Below are 19,560 nucleotides of genomic sequence, written 5' to 3'. Positions count from 1 at the left end.
AAGCGCTGCCTTCCCAGCAGCTGGTGTCGGTTGCTTTTGCACTGATTAGCCAAAATTTTCGTCTTCCTGGATGAAAAGCTCGGACTGATTTCACATTCCTGTGAGCTCGGCTCTCCTCAGGGGCACCAGCGTTCGGCTGGCTCCTCGCATTCCCTTTGTCTGGGGGAGGGAAGGGAGAGCTGTGCTGGCGTTTCGCCCAGTGGCCTGGTGACGGTGTGAGGTGTTTGGAAGAATTTGTGTTTCTCTGGAGTTTATAGTTGTTCCTGCCTCTTTCATGTCCCCTCCAGTGGAATGCAGCTCAAGTTAGTCCGCAAGAAAGAGCATCTCGGGCAGGAAGTGCGCGTCCCTGTGAGAGGGGAAGCAGGACAGCAGAATTTATCCAGAGCAAAGTGATAAGCGCAGCGCCAAGCCCTGTGTTCGCCAGCAGCGGCAACTCGTCGCTGCCGCTTCCGTCTGTGCGCTGGTGACAGCAAAGGGCATCACGGTTGCAGGTTGCTCGCTTTGGGGCATAAACCTGACAAAGCTGCACAGATTTGGGAGCATCCTTGCACTAGCCAGCACAGAAGAGCGCAAGGTTTCTTGTGCTGTATTTTCCTTTCCTGAGCAGCCTTTTCTTGCTGTCCTTTTGGTGCTTTTCGAGTTTGTTGTTTGCCAGTTCGATGAGGCAGCTCTTTCCTATGGGTTGGATCAAGGCTATGCGGATCAAGGCTATGCGGAGCAATGCTGAGATCACAGCGGATTATAGGAATGCAGATTTCGAAGCCAGGTTTTTGGTTGGATAGTTCACATGCCTTCAGTATTCACAACAGGTTTGCTTAGCTGAAACAGATGTCCCAGCCTTAGCTGGAAGCACATAAGCTGGAGGGAAATCCAAGTGTGCTGGCCTGGTGCATTTTTTAACCAAGAGAAATTTATGGCCCTCCTTGTGATGTAAAAGGCTGCTTTCAGCCTGACAGTTACTGGATCTGCAGCTGAAAACCTTGCATAAGACTTGCGCATTTAATGTGCCAACCACAGTGCAGAATCAGGTTCACTTAATGCTGCCCTACTTCAGGGAAATGGGAAGTGAATGCATCCCATTCATCTCGTTTACCTGATCAACAGAAAAATGTAACTCTGTGCTCTGGTGCAAATGTGCTCTGGTGCGAAGGTGAAAAGGAGAGACTGAGATTCCTGTGGTGAACAGCTGAGTGGGTAAGAAAATCTTGCAAATTTCAGTGTACTTGTGTCTGAGCTTTAAGGCATCTTTTAATCTGTCCCGATGTTCCTCTTGCATTCAGCTTTATAGGGCTATGGCAAACTGGTAAAGTTTTGTGCACTGGGGAAGAGGTTTTTTCCCCCTATAGAGCCATGGAGAAGGAGCTAATAGCACCATTGAGGGACTGTGGGAAGGACTGTAAGATTTGAATCAGCTCTAATGGAATTGCTTCTGTAATTAAAGATAAGGAAGCATAAACTACTTTAGGATTCTGGCTCTTTGACCCACGAGGCTTTCCCCCCCCCCCACCAGAGCAGTTTAATAAATATTCATATTCATGAACCATTCCTTTGAAGTCACAAAAGGATTCATCATATATGTATTTGATACGTAAATGCGTTAGTAAGAATGCTGCTTGGGTGCTGTTTCATTTATGGATAAGCAAGCTTTTCAGTTTGGAGTTGTCATTTTATTAGCATGTTTTCGGCTGTTTGAATTAAACAGCCTTGGGAAGCGAGCGGAGGGAGATGCTGCAGCACGTGCCGGGGTGCTGGGGATTACTGAAGACTTGCCTGTGAGGTGGGGAGAGGGGTTATTTTGGGGCGGTACTGGGTGCACTGGTTTAGTGGGAAGCCTGCTGGTCTGGCTGCCCTTTTAATCTGAGTAATGCAAGATAAAAAGGATTCCTGTGCTTTATGTTCTGATTACAATGGCACTGAAAATAAGACTTAAGTTTGTTGTTGGATCTTAGTATCCTGAGTAATGAGTTTGTTGCAGATAGTTAATTCAGATTCACTCAGGCTTTTAATAAGTCTTTGAATACTAGACTAGTTTCTGTGTGACCCGTTTCCCCCCCCCTTCCCCCGGAGCTTTAATTTATGAGTGAGTGAAAGCGTCCGCAGTTCATCAGCCTGCCCTGGAGCTGCTGGCTGACTCCCTGTGTCTGCGCTCAGTTGTGGCTTTGCGGTAATGGGCTCTTCTGGTTTTGATGGTGCATCTGAACCTCCTGCTGGTGCTCAGCACAGGTTCCTGTGCACATCCTCTGACTGGGTCCACGCTCCCTGTTCTGCTTTACCCTGGTTTTAACTGTCTTAAATAAGGCCATAGATAAATAAATGTCTTCTCTGTAGCGAGCTGTGACTGCAGGAGAAGCTTTGACTCCCTGATGCTTATCCCACTCTCATCTGCTGGATGAGCCTATTCCTGGCTGAGCACCATGGTGTCTCATTTAGCATGAAATGAGCCAGGTTTTTAAAGGGCTCTGTTTGCTTCTCAGAGGTCAGACACCCGTGGAGATAAGCGCAGGTGTGGGAGGTTATCAGCAGTCTGCCCTCTGCCCCACTGAATGCGCTGCAGGAGCGGTTGGTGAGAGTGCTGATGTGATTTACCTGGGATGGGATGGTTTAGGGGGGAAAGAGTGGCTGGCCCCAAGTGGAACCAGGAGTGTGTTTTTACTACAGTAGTTCTGCTGGCAGCCTGAGGAGGTGGAAGAGGTGATAAGCTGCGCAGGACAAGGTGGTTGTCTTATCCACCGAGACTGCTGTATACTTTTAAAACTGTTCTTAGCAGCAGCCTCGGAGCTAGCTCCAGAGGTGGATCTGTGCCTGTAGCTCATGTGTGACTACGTAGACGAAGCCTGGTCTTCGGGAAGCATCTTCAGACACACCAGATTCTTCTGATGGAAACTAATCAGAAGTTCAAAGGAAAGGAGCAGCATTTCCTCCTTCTCTGTGGTCTCCTTTCCTAGTGCTTCCATTCCTGTTGTGCTACCCAAATGGCTTCCTTGGTGGATGATGCAATTAGGAGGAGATGCTAGCGAGCTTTCATCAAATAAATACGTCAGAATTTGAAATGTTCCATTTAGGTTCCATCAGTCCTTTCCAGGTAGAGCGCAATTATTTGTGACTTGCTGTGACATGCATATGTGCGTGTTTCTTTAAAAAGCCCTCCAGGCAGTTTGCATAGTTAGTGAAGTACCTCTTGTTTGTAATAAAAATAAATTCCAGAGCAGACCTTGGGATCTGGCTTTAGCTGGATACCTAGAGGGTTTCTGAGCTTTGCTGTCATGATTTACATATTGGATGTTAATTCCTCTCTTTGTCCAGGTGAGCAGAAAGGCAGTTCACTTGTAGGAAAAATGGCTTTAATGGCCATGCAATTTCTTGTAGTTTTTAGTAGCTCAGTCATGAATGTCTGCTGAAGCAAGCTCTCTGTTTAATATATGTATATATTTTGTACACATTTAATGGGAAGGGTAGTCTTCTGCTTTGTGCAACTTCTTAAAGCAGTTAATACTTCCCCGCCTCTCCAAAAGTTAACTTAAACAGCAGGCATGAGGCCCATCTGGCTCGTACGTCTGGAGCTAGACATTGTAGGTCAAGAGAATTTTTTTTTTGCTTGGTGTTTTTCCTGCAATTGGTCTTTCCCTCATGGGAAAATGGAAGAAAATACCATTATTTGGGATATGTTCTCTCATCCTAATTACTGTTCGAAGTGCTTGAGGTTACTGATGTAAGGAATAAGAGAGTTTTATTTTTCCAGTTGAATATTGACCGGCAGATTCCAGTGTAGCTGGTAACAGTCTCCCAGGTGCTCTCCCGAGCCCTTTTCATTGTGTCTTGTCAGCTGGCATTTTTTTTTGCTTATGCAATACACAGAACCAAAAGGGGTTTGGGAAGCTTTTAATGACGATGTTGAAGATCCAGCTCCCTTGTTTGTGACGAGGCACGGAGGTGGTCGGGACGGGGAGTCCTGCACAGGGTGCTGGTCCGGCTGGCGTGGCCACGCGAGGAGTTGGGCTTGTCTGGCGTCCGGCCAGGAGAAGGGACTGGCATTGGATGATCTTAGACCTTGACACGCTCAACTTTGGAAAATGCCTGAAAAATCCTGAGGGTTGGCAGGGGAGAAATGCTGGAATAAATGAAGCATTGGGAATTGTAAGATTATTTTTTTTTTCAGGTGCTTTCTTCTTGTTGGACTTAAGGTCTTGAATTAAATATATGGAATTAAGCCTTATATGAAATTTTACTGTGGACTTTGTGCTATGGAGCACTGGAGAATTTCTAAAATAGAGGTCTAAATAAAATAACTCACTGGCATCTTTGTCAGGCACTGGAGGCAAATAGAAGGCTGATTCTACACAGAGGATCCCTGAGCCAAGCTCTTGCTGTACTTTGCCTTCCTTGAAGGAAAGTGCCCTGACGTGAGATGAATCAACGACCACAGCGAGCACCCGTGCTCCCCGTACGTGCTGTTCCAGCCTGGAGCCGAGCGGTCCTGGGCCCCTCGACGCCAACCTTCTGCTTAGCCACAGGGTTTATGATCTACCAAGATTAAACAAACCAAGGGGGGAGCCGGGGGGAACTCAAACCTGTGCTGGACTCCTTTTGTGTAACTTGGCAGATGTGGGACGCTGCCATAAGGTACTTTGTTTTGGCAGATGGGGCTGTTTCCTACCTGGGCAAACAAGGTTGCTGCTTTCTGGCTGGAAACCCATTACAGGAGCAGAAAAGATGCAGTGTAGTGGGATTTTGTGTTGTCTTGGAGATTGAGTTGTTGGTCTGGGGCCAATTGCACTGTAGCAAGGATAACTTCTTTTTCTGTAGGTCTGTTTTTTTCTGTTTGGTTTTGTTTCTGTGTGTGTGTGTGTTTGTTTGTTTTCCCACCCCACTGAAAAATGACTTACTCTCCATCACCAGTGATACGAGGAGAAGCCCAATGCAGTCTGCACAGGGGACAAGCTCAACAAATCCACCTTTTTTTTCTTTTTTTTTTTTTTTTTTTGAATCAGGCATTACCAGGCGTTGCTTGTGGCTTCTCATGGGTGGCAGCAGCCAGGGCTCCCTTTAAGAGAAGGATGGGTTGTCGTGAAATACATTCAGTAACGAAATAAAGCCAAAGAAGTTACTATAGGAGGTTCCTGGCGAAACAATTGAAGGCAGACCCGGGGGCTGATGCGTGGTGCTGCCTGGAAAGTGCCCTCCTTGTCCCCACGCGCCGCCAGAGGCTGTGGACAGACCGGGTGCTGGTGGCAGCTGCAGCTTTTGGGGCCGTGCAGCCAAATGCTCCTGGCCCTGGTTTGCTGGCTGCAACCACCCGCCCCTGTCCCAGTTTCTGCTCCCCCTTCTCCCCACCCCAATCTATATGGGCAGCCTTACGTCCCCCGTGTCTGTCCCCCGCTGTTTTCAGGGCGGTGTGGGAGGTGATGAGTGCAGCGGTGATCCCAGATGGGCAGCAAGCACGTCTGGGTCTCAACAGCAGGAGGTGGCCTGCTGTAATCTAGGCCCTGAGCATCTCTTACATGTGTTTAAACAGCAATTCAGCTTCCAGCTTTTAGTTTCCGTACGTTCAGTTTGTCATAAAACTGTAAATGACATATTTGGTCCTCTTCAGGTCCAACAGCTGGTTCCTCCTGGTAGATACCATGGTTATTGGGTTGTCCTTTGATAGCTACAAATATCCAGCTGTGCATCAGCCACGCCATCTAGTTCTTTGCTCCCTAGCTACCATAACTAGGTGTGGGATTTATTTTTTTAATAGGCTCTCCATTGCTCTAAGCTATGGCGAACAGAGAAGCTCCAAGTGTTCTATGAATTCTTGGTGGTGAATCAACAGTAAGTGAAGCAAAGGGATGCGAGGGTGCAGAGCCTGGAGTGAGTCTGGGTTAGCTGGGTGCATGTCCAGCGTGAGAAGTGCTTGATGCATGCCTAACGGCAGATGCTGAGTATGTCATGATGTGGTGGCATGTTCTCGTAGCGTTTTGTACTGTCCTAACACAATGGATCATCTTGCTGTGATGTGACTAGTCGTGGTTCAGAGAAGAAGCGTGAAGGACGTGGCGCTGGGGGTGGGCTGCAGCTCCATGCTTGGGTCAGCTCTCAGCTGGCCTCCACCTGCGGTGGAGTCCGAACGGCAGAGGGTTGGGATTTCGCCTTGGAAACTCTTGCCACTGACATAAAGGTAAAATTTAGTTTTCACACAGTTGGTTTTCCTGAATTCGCTAAAGCTGTAACTTAAAATAAGCCTAAAACCTGGGTTTGAGGTTCTGGAGACTGAAGCCTTCTACAAACCAGAAGTCTCTTTTGGGATGGCAATAAGAAAAGAAAAAAAGTGATATTCTGGGGCTGAAGCAATGTGCTGCAATGCTCATTCATTCAGGCCCTGGGCCCCTTCACCAAAATGACTGAGTTTGCTAAAGCAAAGGGAAAACAGCCGTTTCCTTAGTTCGCAAGCTAAGTTAGCTCGGTGCAGGGTTTGGGGAGCACTGGTGTCCTTGTGCTGGGGACGCATGGTGAGGAAGGAGCATGAGGGAGCAGTGGGGGGAGATGGGGTTAAAGTTGCTGTTGAAGCCAGAGCTGAGAGCTCTTCTCTGCGTGTGTCATGACGCGATCGTCCAGTTCCCTCTCCTGTGGTCCATCAGGCCAGCTTTGTGCGACAGAGGTGACTTTGGGTACCTTGCGGCGACTTTGGCCTCGGATGCCCAACCTCTGCTGGAACAGCACTGCTGTGGGGCAAAGCTACCTTTGGTAGGGTCTCTTCTTGGGGTTGCTGTCGTTGCTGAAGGGAGCAGGGCTGGAGGAGTGCAGCAAAGGGGGAGATGTGGCTTTGGTCTCTCTGACTCCCATATCTCCTACCCGGGCCCGCCATGAGCAGCCTCTTGGGGTGCAGTGCAGTCTGTCAACGCTGCCTGCAATGGCTGAGCTTGTGATCTGGTGATGTTCTCTCTGCTATGCTTGTGTGCTTGAACTTTATTTGGTCTTGGAGGGATGAAATCACTAGCTTTTGTCTCTGTTTGGATAAGGAAAAGCTTCTTCTCGGCTGTGTGAGCTGTTCGTATGGGGGAGGAGAAGAATTTGCAATGGCAGGAGCTTTTGGTAACCCTGTGTGGCTGGTGCAGGGTGAGCTTGCTGCAGGGCCAGTGGGAGGCTTTTTCTTTCTCCGAAACATAATGTGAAGACTAAAAACGGTTGAGAGCTCGGTGACTGTCAAATAGCGCAGTGCAAGAGCCTGGGGTTCAACTCAGAACGTGAAAGTGGGTCATCTTCGGTGTTGGAAGCACTCGTCCCTGCCTGCCCTGGAAGATTTTGGCGGTGTGCTGAGCTGTTGTGGTTCTGGGTTTCCTCCTGCTCTGGAAGTGCTCTGGGGGAAAGCACAGTTTCCTATCTGAGCGCATCACCTGACACCACGTACATCTTGTACTCTGGGTGCTGAAATAAAATACCCCCCACAGCTAGCGGCACTTGCTGTGCTGCTGCGTCCTTCCCTTGCTTCAGTGATCCTGGCGCCTGCTCAGAGCAGAACCTGGGCCCCAGAAACGGCAGCCATCCCCTTGGAGGGGCCAGGGGAGGGCATGCATTTAACTCGAACCTCTGCTGTTTGCAGCAGTAGACATTTCTTCGTGTCTGTGGGACGGACAGCGTGTGGGTTCGCGAGCATTGTGGCAGGTGTGCTGAGGCCTTTGCTGGGGCAGCCAGCACTGGGCTTCCCCCCCACAACTCTGCGCCTGCTGAACTGTGACAGGAGGCGCCAAGAGGAGCAGTGAGCAGCTGGGGAATGCAGACCCCCACTTATTTATTCTTATGCAAAGAATAAATAAATTGATAGGTGCAGAAATTGATCGGTGACTCTTAAATTCAAACCTGTTGCTGCCTAAACCTGCTCTGCAGTCTGCTGGCAGCCGGGCTGGCCCCTTATCTCCCACAGAGCCCTGGCAGGAACCCTGCGGGCCTCGGCCGCGGCTCTCTGTGCGCAGCGATGCCAGGAGCGAGCGAAGGGCTGGGCTGGGGCTGCTCCGTGGCACGGCCCAGCTTTAAGACTCAGTTTGGGCATCTGGAAACTGGGGACGGGCAGGTACTGTTGAAAACTCGGTACATACGCGTCCAGGAACAGTCAGCATGACTCCAAGCCTGTGGATGTGATGTGCAGCATTAGTAAAATTAATGAGACTTGTGTCTGCCCTACCTCAGAGCTGGCGTTTACCCCTGAGTCCCCTAAAAAGGGGCTTCCTGTTGTTTCAGCCTTTTAAGAGCCCTGATATTTGCTTGCCTTGTGTGGCTGTCCCTCTGCTAAGGAGAAGCTGATAGGAGCGGAGGTGGTATGGAAGTTATTTGGTGATGACGTTGGCAGTTCAGAAGAAATGGATACCTCCACTGAGAAAAGGTCAAAGACTTTTTTTTTTCCTTTGACAGAAAGACAGAAAATAAAAGTAAATTGGCAGGGGAAGGAAGGCTGATGGAGTGAGAAGGATGTTGGTCAATCTAGAAGACAAAAAGGAAGGTGTATTTTCCAGCATATTACATGTTAAGACAAAATAAGGCAGGCCAAAATATGACTTTTGAAGAATAGACTTAGTGATTCACATTTGTTCAAATGCATCAGAAACCTTTTGGAGAGGTCACAGCAGCAGATCATGGGAGGCACAGAAGATAAATCCACTGCAGAAATCTAAACCATTTTTTGGTGATCTTGACTCCTGTGGAGGAGCTTTGTAGTTTTGCAGCTTTGCAAACTAGAAACTCACTGTAAAAGAGCTGTCTGAGAAGTTGTCTCATCTTGAATGTCAGTAGAAATAGCTCTAAAGCAAACAGAGGAACTGATAAGAAACTATAAGGAATAGTTATCATTCACTTGAGTGCTGTGGGATCTTAAATATAAAATTGTTGGGATGCTTTTGTGCGTATGCTGTTGATTAAGTGCCCTTGGTATTGCAGAAATTGATGCTGGCAGATTTGATGGCAGTTCTTGAAAGGAGTGGGCCTTGGGGAAATCTGGGAGGTGGACATCAGGTGGCTCAATATCTGCCCAGGTGACTGCCAGAGGAGGGCTGCAGGGGATCCCGGGGACCCCAGAGCACTGTGCCTGGGTGTCTGTGGTAAAGAACAAGGCACTGAAGGCACGGCTGAGTGCAGCCTGTTGGAATAGGGTCAGCAGGGCTCCTGTAAAGGCAAACCCTGCCTCACGGACCTGCTGGAGCCTGGGTCACAGGACCGGTCAGGACCAGTACCCAAATACATTTTATGTATTTGGGTTTTCAAACAGTCTCTGACAAAAGTTTGTAAAAATCTAAGCTGATATGGAGGAAAGGTCCTACGATGGGCCCAGGCTTGGTTAAAGCACAGGATGCAAAGGGTGGGGTTTAATGGTCATTCTTCAGCATGGGTGAGAGCCAACAGAGAGCCCTAGGGACTGGGGCTGGTTTTCATCTCATCAGTGTGACCTTGGGTATGGAGGGGTGCAGTGAAACCCCCAGGTTTGCAGAGGGCCCTCAATTCCTTCATCTTGGTTGAGTACCTCACCAAAGGTGAGGAAACGCAGAAGGACCTCGTGGAACTACCTGTGTGGACAAATCTGTGGCAGATGAACTTCAGTGTAGCCAAATGTGGGGTAACTGTGAGGAAAAGTGGTGTGTGCTGGGCCTGCATGATGCCGAACCTGGAACGGGTGCTTCTAGCTCAGAGAGCCTCCCAGAGCCGCCCTGGGCACTTCCTCTGCGATCATCAGCAAAGCCGATGAGTGTTGGTCTCCATCCGCAAGGGAGGTGATCACAAAGCAGTGGCGTCGCTCTGACCCTCTGTAACACCTCGGTGCACCCGTACGTATCTTGGGGGCTGCGTGCAGTGGCGCTGGAGAGGCTGCAGAGGAAGACGACCGAAATGACTGAAGGACGGAGTGCTGCCTTATGGAAAGAGGGGCTCCTGGGTTTGAATAGGAGAAGGTGAGGGGTCTCCGATGGTCAAGGTATGCAAAATCGTGAAGGCAATGATTACGCTGGATTTCTATCTACCAAGCCTCGCAGCACCGGCACCAGAGGTGCTTGATGAAACTTACAGGAGAGATTGGTTTCTGAATTCATTGTCCCGGGAGGCTGTGGAGGAAAAAGGCATCAGCAAGTTCAGAAAGGATTGAGGTGAGCTTAAGGGCAACAGGTCTGAACCAGATGCTGAAGAGATCAGCCAGGGAGGCACCCTTAGCATCCATAATACAAGCGTGGATTCTGGGGGGACAAAGAAGGAAATGGAGAGAGGGTAAGACTGGGTTGGTGTGCTCTGCTGCTATCCTGGTTGTAGGCAGGATGGATGGATAGCTGGTCTCACCCAGGGCACGTTTCTTACATTCTTGAATGGTTCCAGGAAACAACATCGAGTAGGAACGTAGATATGATATGCTGGGGAAGAGTCAGCTTGGCTTTTGTATACCAAAATTCCAGCCCTGTGAATTCATCAGCACTTGGAAGGCGTTCATGAGCACACAGTGAGGGTGATCCAGTGGAACGGTCTGGTGAGACTTTCCAAAAGGTTTCAGCGAGATCCTGCCCTCAGAATCTCCAAGAAATGTCCCTCATGGAACATGTGGATGAATTAATGGTTGAAAGAGGTTGCAGAGATCAGGACTAGGATGTCAGGTTTGACAATGGAGGGAAGTCGCTCGTGGAGCCCAGCTGGGGTCTCCGCTGCTCAGTGTTGGTTCATTACCTACAACGGGACAGGAGTGACGGGCGGGGAGAGCATGCCGTGGCTCACGTGCACGGCGATGGGCTCTCAGCAAACGAGGCAAGAGATCACGCTGTTCAGGTGCGAGATCCGGGTAACGGGCGGTGCTGTGAAAGCGTTGGCTCAGTAGTGCTGGAGGAAGGAAATAGGGCATTGTGAAGAGCCGAGAGGGGAGCAGAGAACACAGCAACGAAGTCATGGCACAGCTGCCGCTTGCTGTCCTGGGAAGGTTAAGTGTGTGCCGGGCTATCCTGTCTCAGAAAAGTCCTTGCCCCAAGCTGCTGGGAGCAGGAAAAAACCCCGTGCTTTTTCACCCTTAATTTTTCTGTCTGTGGCCAATGCTTTGTACTGGAGGCAAATGGGGCCTGCTGAGGTGGGCAGGATGCAAAGAGATGTTGAATGTGCCCCAGTCCATGGGCTGTGCGGTAGGAGGAGGACAGAGGGAGCACTGCTGCCTTTGACACTTCTTGTGGCAGTTTTGCTGAATTTGCCCCTTTTCTGCTGCTTTCGTTAACACTGCTGAAAGTGAAAAGCCCAGTTTTGGACTGAGCACAAGCTAATAAATGCTTGTTTTTTTGTTGTTTTTTTTTTGGTGAGAGAAAACAAAAGGAACTTGTTTTGGGCACCAAATCAAAAAGTAAATTGTTCTCACACCGCCGTTCAGTTACCATGTATAGCAGTTACTGCCATGGCAACAGATATTTTCAAGATCCAGCCAAGATCTTCCAGGGCTGCAACATGACTTCTGATACTTGCTCATTGTGATGCTATTAATAACTGTATTTTCCCCCCTCATAGCCAGGAAGTTTCTTCTTCCTCATGTACCAAGTGTGAGGGATAAGCTCATTTTAAATCAATTGTGGGGAGAAGTGACACTGGGGATTTCCTGCTTTTTTTGTTTTTGTTGTTGTTGTGGAGATCCTGTATAGTGCTGCCAGCTTTGCAGCTACCTCCTGAGCCGAGCTGGACTGTGCCTATTGTGCTATTTATAAGAAAGCCCAGTCGGATTTTTTTTTTTTTCAAACCAGGACAAATAGATGACTTGTATTTACTCTTCCAGCTATGCACAGAAGCTTAAGTGTTTATTTCAGGCTGACTTAGTTCAGGGGAGAACCTGTGGCCAATTAAACACCATCTGGGCCAGGCTGTGGTCCGCACTATTTCTTTCCCGATCTCCAGCCATTTAAGCGAGATGAACCACACCATGTATCCCAAGTGGTGGTTCAGCAGTTCTTCTGAGTTTAACTTGGTTCAAAATCGCCACGTGCACACCCGCCTCTTCCCAGCTGCATGAGTTACCTGCCGGCATCTCCTGGAGCTGGAAGCGTGGCAGAGCCACCAGGGCCCCTCGGCACCTGATTAAGGAGCTGTGGCAGAGGTGGGACTTGGCCCTCCGCTTGTTCTGGGGGCTTCTATCGTGCCGGAGCAGCCGTGGCGAGCGTGGACAGAGTCGTGAGCCTGCTGCCGGCTCTGGTTCTGCCTGCGCACACGTGAGCTTGCAGTGCAGCTGTCCCTTTTCAGCCCTGCAGAGGAATGAGACGTTTCACTGGCCCAGCCTCTTCACCCCGCGAGAGCAGGAGTTTGGCTGTGGCTGTGAAAGTCTCCTTGCCCCCTTTCCTCACAGACTGCAGAGCCAAGGGGAGCGCTCAGCACTCCAGTTTCCCCTGCTTTCCGAGCGCTCAGGTCCTGCAGTTTCTTCTGACGTCACTGCCTTTGATGTCCACCCTTCCCCAAACACTGACATCCCCAGCCTGCCGGATTGACAGCCTGCTGTTAAAACAGAGCGAAAAGTGCTTAGTATCAGGGAAAATGTGGAATCTTTTTATTTTACCAGCCCTCCTGGAGAAGACGACGAAATGAGCATCGCTGTGCAAAAGGTTGGTCGAATGCAAGAAATAATTCAGTCTTGTCTGCAGGAAGCAACTACTTTTTTATTTTGTTTCCTCCCCTGCTGTTGTACCTTTTTCCCGGGAGGGCCTGCTGGAGGTGCTGCAGGGCTCTGCGCTTCCCCATCGAGGCAGCGCGTGATGCGGGAGCTCAGGCTGGGAGGTTCCAGCCTGCGCAGCCCAGATATTTTTTCTGGACATCCACAAGAAACATCTGTGCACCTTTTGGGCTGAGGACTGACACATGGGGCTGGTTCTCTGGCTTCTTGCTGACTCTCAGGAAGATTAATCCCACCTTTGTTTCTGCAGCAGGGTGAGAGCAAATGCAGGTTTTGAGCTCAAACACTAATCATACTTTGTTCAGACACGTGAGATTGCGGAGATGTTCAGTTTTTGAAAAGGCTGTGAATGCGTTTTGCGGCAAGGTTGAGTTATGCAGTCTTTGTTTCTCATTAAATCAAGCCTGATCTTGTCAGTGACAAAGTACCAGCACTATACCTAAGTAGAATTTTGTTTATTTGAAGTTCAAAGATGTTAATATAGCCAATGCTAGTCTTACTAGCACAGATGTGTAGCGCACAGCAGAAGCTGAAGCACAGCTCATGGGATGTGACTCCTACCCAGTGCATGACATTTTGGAGATGATCAGGAAAAGAGACCGCATTCAGGGCAACATTTGTACATGCCTTTCCTTTTAGAGGAAGTTTTTTTTTTTTTTTTCACGGTTTATTACGTCAGAATTTAAAAACAATGCAAAAAAATCAAGCACAAGCTGGATTTTTCATCCCCAGCTACCAATTCACTCATCAGTAGGTGAGCTTTTTCGGAGGTTGCCTTCATTCCCAGCGTCTCTGCTCTGTCCTAACTGATGCACTTCCCTTGCAGCACTTTCTGTAGGCAAAACTAATGTATTGAAATCAATTTCTCATGGAAAGAGGTTTTCTGCGTATTGTTTTATGAAGGGTTTATGAACTCTGTGGCTGAGATTTTGGCTATTTATTTACCACTCTCTTCCCTTGCCAGAGGAAATTAGTGTGCTTGGCCTGGGGAAAATGATGCTGACGCTGAAGCAGCTCCTCCACATGGAGTACTTCAGGGATGAGTTTCCTCACGGCTAGGGGAGCAGAGGAGAGTTATTCATTTGCAGGCTCTGCATTTCCTGTTGCTTTTGACTTGCTGCCAAATTCCTCTGCCGTCCTGGCACTGCAGTGGTTAACGTGAGTCACGCTTAACAAGCTGGGACAGCCAGGCCTTTCAAAAGCTCCTCTCCATTTGTTCCTGCTTAGTTTTTTCAGCAGAGTCGGCAGAGACAGCTGCAGCTGGAGAGATTTGCCGAAGAATGAAATGGCCTAAAAAAGTGGCGATGAAACACTGTTATCTTTGTTTTATGCTTTTAGCCACCAGTCTTGTGGGCTCTGTCAGCTGGGAAGTAACCCGGTCCCTTGCATACGGCGTCAGTGTTTTGCATGAGTTTTCAAGGGGCTCTGTGTTTCAGCTAATAAAGAACTGGCAGCCCTTTAAATGAAGAGAGACAGAGGGCTATTATTTTTACTAATGCCGTGCGTTTAGGAATGTTGCTACTTCAGATATGTAGCTTTGCAAACTGCCCCTTGACAGCCATATGGAAAGATGGTCTGCGATCCGGCTGTTCGTACGGAGTAAACAGCTAGGCGCCCTTGTAACAGGGCTGGCTGTGCGTGGCCGTGACTTGCAGGTGCCCCACCTTGTAATTAGACCTCTGCACCTTCTTTAGCAGAGCCGGAGCTGTGGTGGGTGTTTTATGGGCTGGCAGAATTATTTTAGGAAGGTGTCTCAAGGGGCCCTTTCAGCCTTCATCACTGCCCACTCTATTTAGGCGTCTGCTTGGTCCCAAGTTACCTGCTGAGGGTTTTCCATTTTCTGTTTTAAAGGGTTTCTTTTTTAACCCTCCCTGTCTTCCCCAGTCTCTACTAACCTATGGCATCCAGCAACCTTGGTCAGCGTTTTCACTTTGCTGCTGAGTGTTCCCATGTGTAGCTCACAAGCGCTGCTGGACCTGGCACAAATGAGCCGCTGACAAGTGGCTGTTTGCTTGGCTCGGCCACGGCTGCTGTATGCTCTCTCTTCCCTGGAGTGAAGATGGTGCAAAAACTGTTCCTGTTTTCTCCTTCTATATGGAAAATTGCATCATGGAGCTGCTTTTGCCTGCACCCGTGGCCAGGGCAGCAGCTGTGGGATCCCTGTCTTCATGGCAAGGCTGGGAGGGATCCTTGGAATGGGCAGCGGTGATACAGGGGACCGTAGAGAGTCAATCTCAGTCCTGAAGCAGCTGGACAACAAGCTAGCTTAATCGGGACTTTTGTCAGTAATTCCTGGAGTGACAGAGAGGGCAGCAAGTGCTCCCATGTCCTTGAGGTAGCAGAAATATCATGTGCGACATTACTGGGTCTGGCACAGGGAGAGTGCTCAGCGCCGGCTGTTCCACCAGGGCTGTTGCCCTTCAGCCTGTTGGCAGTTGCAGCGCCATGCCCCAGTCCCTGTCGTGCACAATGGGGTTGGGAAATGGTAGGAAACGTAGCCCTGCTCGGGCTGATCTACCCCCGTAAACGAAGCGTGGTCAGCTTTTGAGTAGTTGACCCTGGTCTGAAGTGGCCGCCCCGTGTCTGGGGGTTAAGGTGGAGTGCAGGAGGCGCCTCCTCCTGCGGGTCCCTGCTCCATCCCTTCCTCTCACTGCCTGTCTGTCCCTTCGATAGATGGGGGCAGCTCAGTCCTCGCCATCGGGTGAGGCGCATCCAGACTGGCAGGCTCCTGGGTGCTCCAAGCAGACCCTGTGTAACGAAGTGCCAGCGCTTATCGAAGGGAAGGCCTGACTCTGCTCCATCTGGAAGCATCCGTCCTAGCTTGGTGTCACCCACAAAAGCACAAGGAGAAGGGCAGGTGTGTGACCGTGGGTACCTTGCTGCGGAGGTTTGCACGCCTGGTACTGGAGAGGTGATGGCTACAGGGCTGTGCCTAGTGCGTGTGCCCGCTGCTGCCCTCGGTGAGCCCACACACCAGCAGGATGGTCGCGTTTACGCTCACCAAGCCCAGCCTGTGGCGAATGTGCCTGAACTGAAGCATCCTTCCTGAAGCTGGGGCTGAGCTCAGGCTGAACAAGGGGGGCAGCAGCCAGGAGGTGTTTCCCTGTTTAAATCCCGTTTGGGGGGGATGATGGAGTCTGGTGGCAGGTTTGCCTGGATGAGGATGTGGTCACCACCAAAGCACGGTAGCCGGTCCTGCTCCAAGGTCATCAGCAGGCCTGGCCATGTGTCCTGGGCTTGGTCCGTGTGTGATGCAGTGGGTGGGAGGACAGCACCAAGCTGCACCAGGTCGTGGCACCCACATCCACTGGGCAGGGACCAGCTGGAACCCGGCGTCCCCAGCAGCTTCCTCCCCTCCAGTAGCTGGGGTTTGGATGGAGCCACGGAGCGATGCGGCACGTTCTGGATGGAGAGAAAGGGGATGAAAAGTGCCAGTACATTTTTCTGAAACTCGTTCTCAAATACTCAGCCCTTAAAAGGAAAAACGTCTCTGCTGCAGCCCTTGCTGGGCTTAGGAGGTGCCGCTGTGTCTGGGGCAGAGCAGAGCTTTTGGAGGCCATTTAGCAATGGGGGATTTTGTCTGTGATCTGAAGCGCAAAATGAAAACTCCCATCATGGTGGTGGGAGAGATGCAGGGGACGCCCTGGTAGCTCGAGGGCCAGACAGGTCAGTAGGGCAGGTCCTGTAGCCCCAAAACCTAGTTCACTGCTCTGTAGGGGTTTGGGCTCTGCAAGGGACTTTGTTCCCCCTGGACCAGCTATCGCAGACACCCAGGACTGGTGCCCAGCCGGGCCCGTTGACCCCGGCCAGCCTACAGACCCTGTAAGAGCAGAGGGCAGCAGCGCCTGTCCTTTTTTGACACTGGATGCTTTATGACATTGTCTTCTACCCTCTGCCCAGGCTGCAGCAGCCGCTGCTGGTCCCTTGTCAGGATGGATTTGCTTGTCTGTCCTTGTAGAGTGAGTCGGCGTGGGGTCTGCTCTCCCCTGGGGATGATTCACTTCTGTCCCCCTGTCTGTTTGTAGGGAGCCCAGGAGATCTTGGCTCCCCTGTGATGAGCTGCCCCGCTGCCCTCGGTAGATCACGGCTCTGGCAGCAGCCAGGTGGGAGCCTGCAGTGCCGCTGTGAGGGCGGGAGGGAAATCTGGGAACACCCACGTGGTCATGGGGTGAGCTGGGACTGGGGCTGGTGTAAGAAGCAGCGGGGTCTGAGCAAGCAAGAGACTGACAAGTTTCTCATCTGCATCTCCATCTTTGAAGATGCCACCCAGCAGAAGGCTTGGGGCTTTTTTTTTCTTTTCAATTACAATCTCCAAAGTAAAGAGCTGTTTTGTGTGCTAGGGCCTTTTCCAGGCCAAACAGGCTCTCTGCAACCTCTAGCCCACCCGCATCAGGGTGCTGTGCTCTTTTCTCCCCTCTGTAACGTGCCGCTGGTGTGAAAGTGGCTCCGGCATGCTGGATTCTGCCTGCAGAAGGACGTTCTGCTCATGTGTGAGCTGAGCATGCGTGCTCAGGCTTTGAGCAATTGCAGCCATTTGTGCGCTATTTTTACAGTCTGGTGTGTCTCCTGCTAAGCAGAGGTTGGTTTGTTTGCAAAATGCTTATTTTCGGAAGCAGGAGAGTCTTTTAGGAACAGGCTGACATTATATTTATTTTAGTCCTTCTATAATTCCTGTTAGAAGGATGTGTGTGTATTCAGAATAGGTTCAGAGATTATATATGAGGGAGGCAAGGGACAGGGTTGCTTTGGGTGTTGTTTTTTATTTTTTTTTTCTGTAAGACTTAAATTACAGCTTTTCTTGGCTTGGCTGTGAGTAAAGAATAAATTGACCGAGTCAGCTGGTGGAGCATTGCGGTGAGGTGCTGTTGTTAGAGACCTTGGAGGCTCTCTGCAGCTCCAGGGTGCAGATGAGTTTTACAGCCTTGTCCTGGCTTCAGTGTGTAGATCTGAGCGACTTGGAATCGCCCAGGGGTTGCACTTTCCTGCAGCGAGCGAGGTTTTTTTGAAGCGGAGTCTGCCCGGCAGCATGCTCGGGTGCCCCAGGTGGCTTCACCCATTGCAGAAGGCAAGGGGACGGGCACGGTGGTGCTGCCGCTGGAAGCGCCGTGCTGAGGCCGGCTGCTCTTCAGCCTGGTGCCCGCAGCATGGTACCCGCAGGCAGCTTCTGGGGACTCCCTGGGGGTTGCAGGCACCACTTTGCTCCTTCTCCTGGGTCCTTGTCGCATGCCGCGCCAGCAGCAAACTGAGGTGATCTGAGCTCCCTGGCTCCTGTGGACAAATGGCTTCTGATGCTGCCACCAGAGCTGCGAGGCACGTCGAGCCCCGGCTGCAGGGAGCCGCCCTAGGTGCCACGCGCCACCTTCCTGCCCCCGTGGGCTCTGGCTGGCATCCCGGCGTGGGATGGTGGGGTCACGCCGTGCCACACGCTTCTGATCTGCCTGGTCCTAAGGTTTTGCCACCACCTCCAGCTTCACAGGGACTTCGGCAGCCCTGGCTTGGAGCTGCATTTCTTTGCACAAGGGCTGGGCCCGGCGCCTGCACTGGGCCGCGGCCGGTAGCAGCACCTCTTGCTGGCAGGGCGCAGGGTCATGCCCACGCTTCCCTTCGTGCCCGTAAGGATCACGGTGGCCCACGTCCTCTGGAGTTCTTCAGTCAACTGCTGACCAGGAGGGAGTCCCGTGTCCTGTGAGTGCAGCCATCATACTGAGGAATGAACTTGTGTGGGATTAACTACATGGCTTTACGCTGGCTGTACTCAGACTCCTGCTTCCTGGAGGAAGAGCTTAATTTTCCAGGTGTTTTTCTTTGTTGTGGGACTATCTCTGAGCATGCTGGAGGCTCCTGTTGAGGCCATCCGTCTTCAAAAGCCTACTCAATACAGAGTCACCGTCGGCCAAGAAGGACTGAGTACTGCTCCAAAGAAGGGAGGTGGAGAAGGATCCCAGCTTGGGGCAAAAAGGACCAGAAATAGCAAAACGTGGAGGTGAAATGGAAGATCAAGACATGAGACCTCTCCTTGCCACCATGCAGAGGAATGTCCTCTCAGCTTGAAGTGCCTTGAAGCAAGGTGTTCTCATGCCTTCCACTGGGTCTCTTCTGTCACCAGTGGGTAAATGAGTTGGTGCTGAGCAGCATGTGGAGGAAGCAGGCAGAGGGAAGGCTTCAAGCAGAGGACTAAGTGTTGCTTGGGTAATGGTGGCAAGAAAATCAGTTGCCCTGCAGATTAGTGGCTGTTTAGTTTCTTGGGGCTTCTTGTGTATTCATTCAGACTATTTTTCCCCTCCTGTGTTTGCTCACTTCCATTTCTGGTCCCTTCTGTTTACTTGAAACACTTTTATTCTTTCCTAGACTCACACTAGTGTCTTAGTCATTATGAGAAGGCCTCACCAGGAGATGTTAGCAGGAAGCAGGACGCCCAGTGCTGTCACATGGGTTTGTGTTGCTCCTAGCTGCTCATTTCACATGCTCGGAGCGGCTTCTCGTCCCTGCATGAATCAGTCCCACGGCTACACCCCGAGCCAGTGCATAGAGCCTTGCCACGCCTGTTCCTGGAGCAGGGAGCTGTGTCCTGTTAACTGCAGGACAGACGGACAGGCACGAGCGGGATGCCCAGGGCTAACGTCTGCTGCGCTGCTTCTGTAGCTCGTGGTTGGGTAAAGCTAAGTTACTTGCCCAGGGCAGAGGGCCTCTTCCCTGCACAGGTCGGGTGTCCAGCATCCAGGCTTCAGGACAGGCATGGAGCATGTTATGCACATTACGCACCTACAGTCCCATATGCAATGCAGCCATGTGGGCTGGGGAATAGGAGTCATGCTGTGCTCTTTCAGGCTGAAATATCCTTTATTATTATTATGGTTGTGATTTATTATCTGTCTTATTTCTTGGCTTTGCCAGCCAGGGTCCCCGCGGCAGCCAGGATGGACCCAAGT

The 19,560-nt window shown here is 50.8% G+C and overlaps 1 protein-coding gene across 2 annotated transcripts in view; it reads left to right on the top strand.

Moving 5' to 3' along the window:
* LOC121078815 (rho GTPase-activating protein 39-like) overlaps window positions 1-19,560 on the top strand; it is a 52,691-nt gene that overhangs the window by 706 nt on the left and 32,425 nt on the right. The window contains exon 1 of one of the 2 annotated variants that reach the window (XM_040575351.1): window positions 216-1,194. The exons of the other annotated variant lie outside the window; for it this stretch is intronic. The gene's annotated coding sequence lies outside the window, so the exon portion shown is untranslated. Of the gene's footprint in view, window positions 1-215; window positions 1,195-19,560 lie in introns of those variants that run through there. 2 annotated transcript variants of the gene reach the window in all.

This window comes from Cygnus olor, chromosome 16, assembly GCF_009769625.2.
Source record: "Cygnus olor isolate bCygOlo1 chromosome 16, bCygOlo1.pri.v2, whole genome shotgun sequence".
NCBI classification, from domain to species: Eukaryota; Metazoa; Chordata; class Aves; order Anseriformes; family Anatidae; genus Cygnus; species Cygnus olor.
The sequence above is the reverse complement of the archived record's forward strand: the minus strand, read 5'-3'. Positions and strand labels throughout refer to the sequence as shown.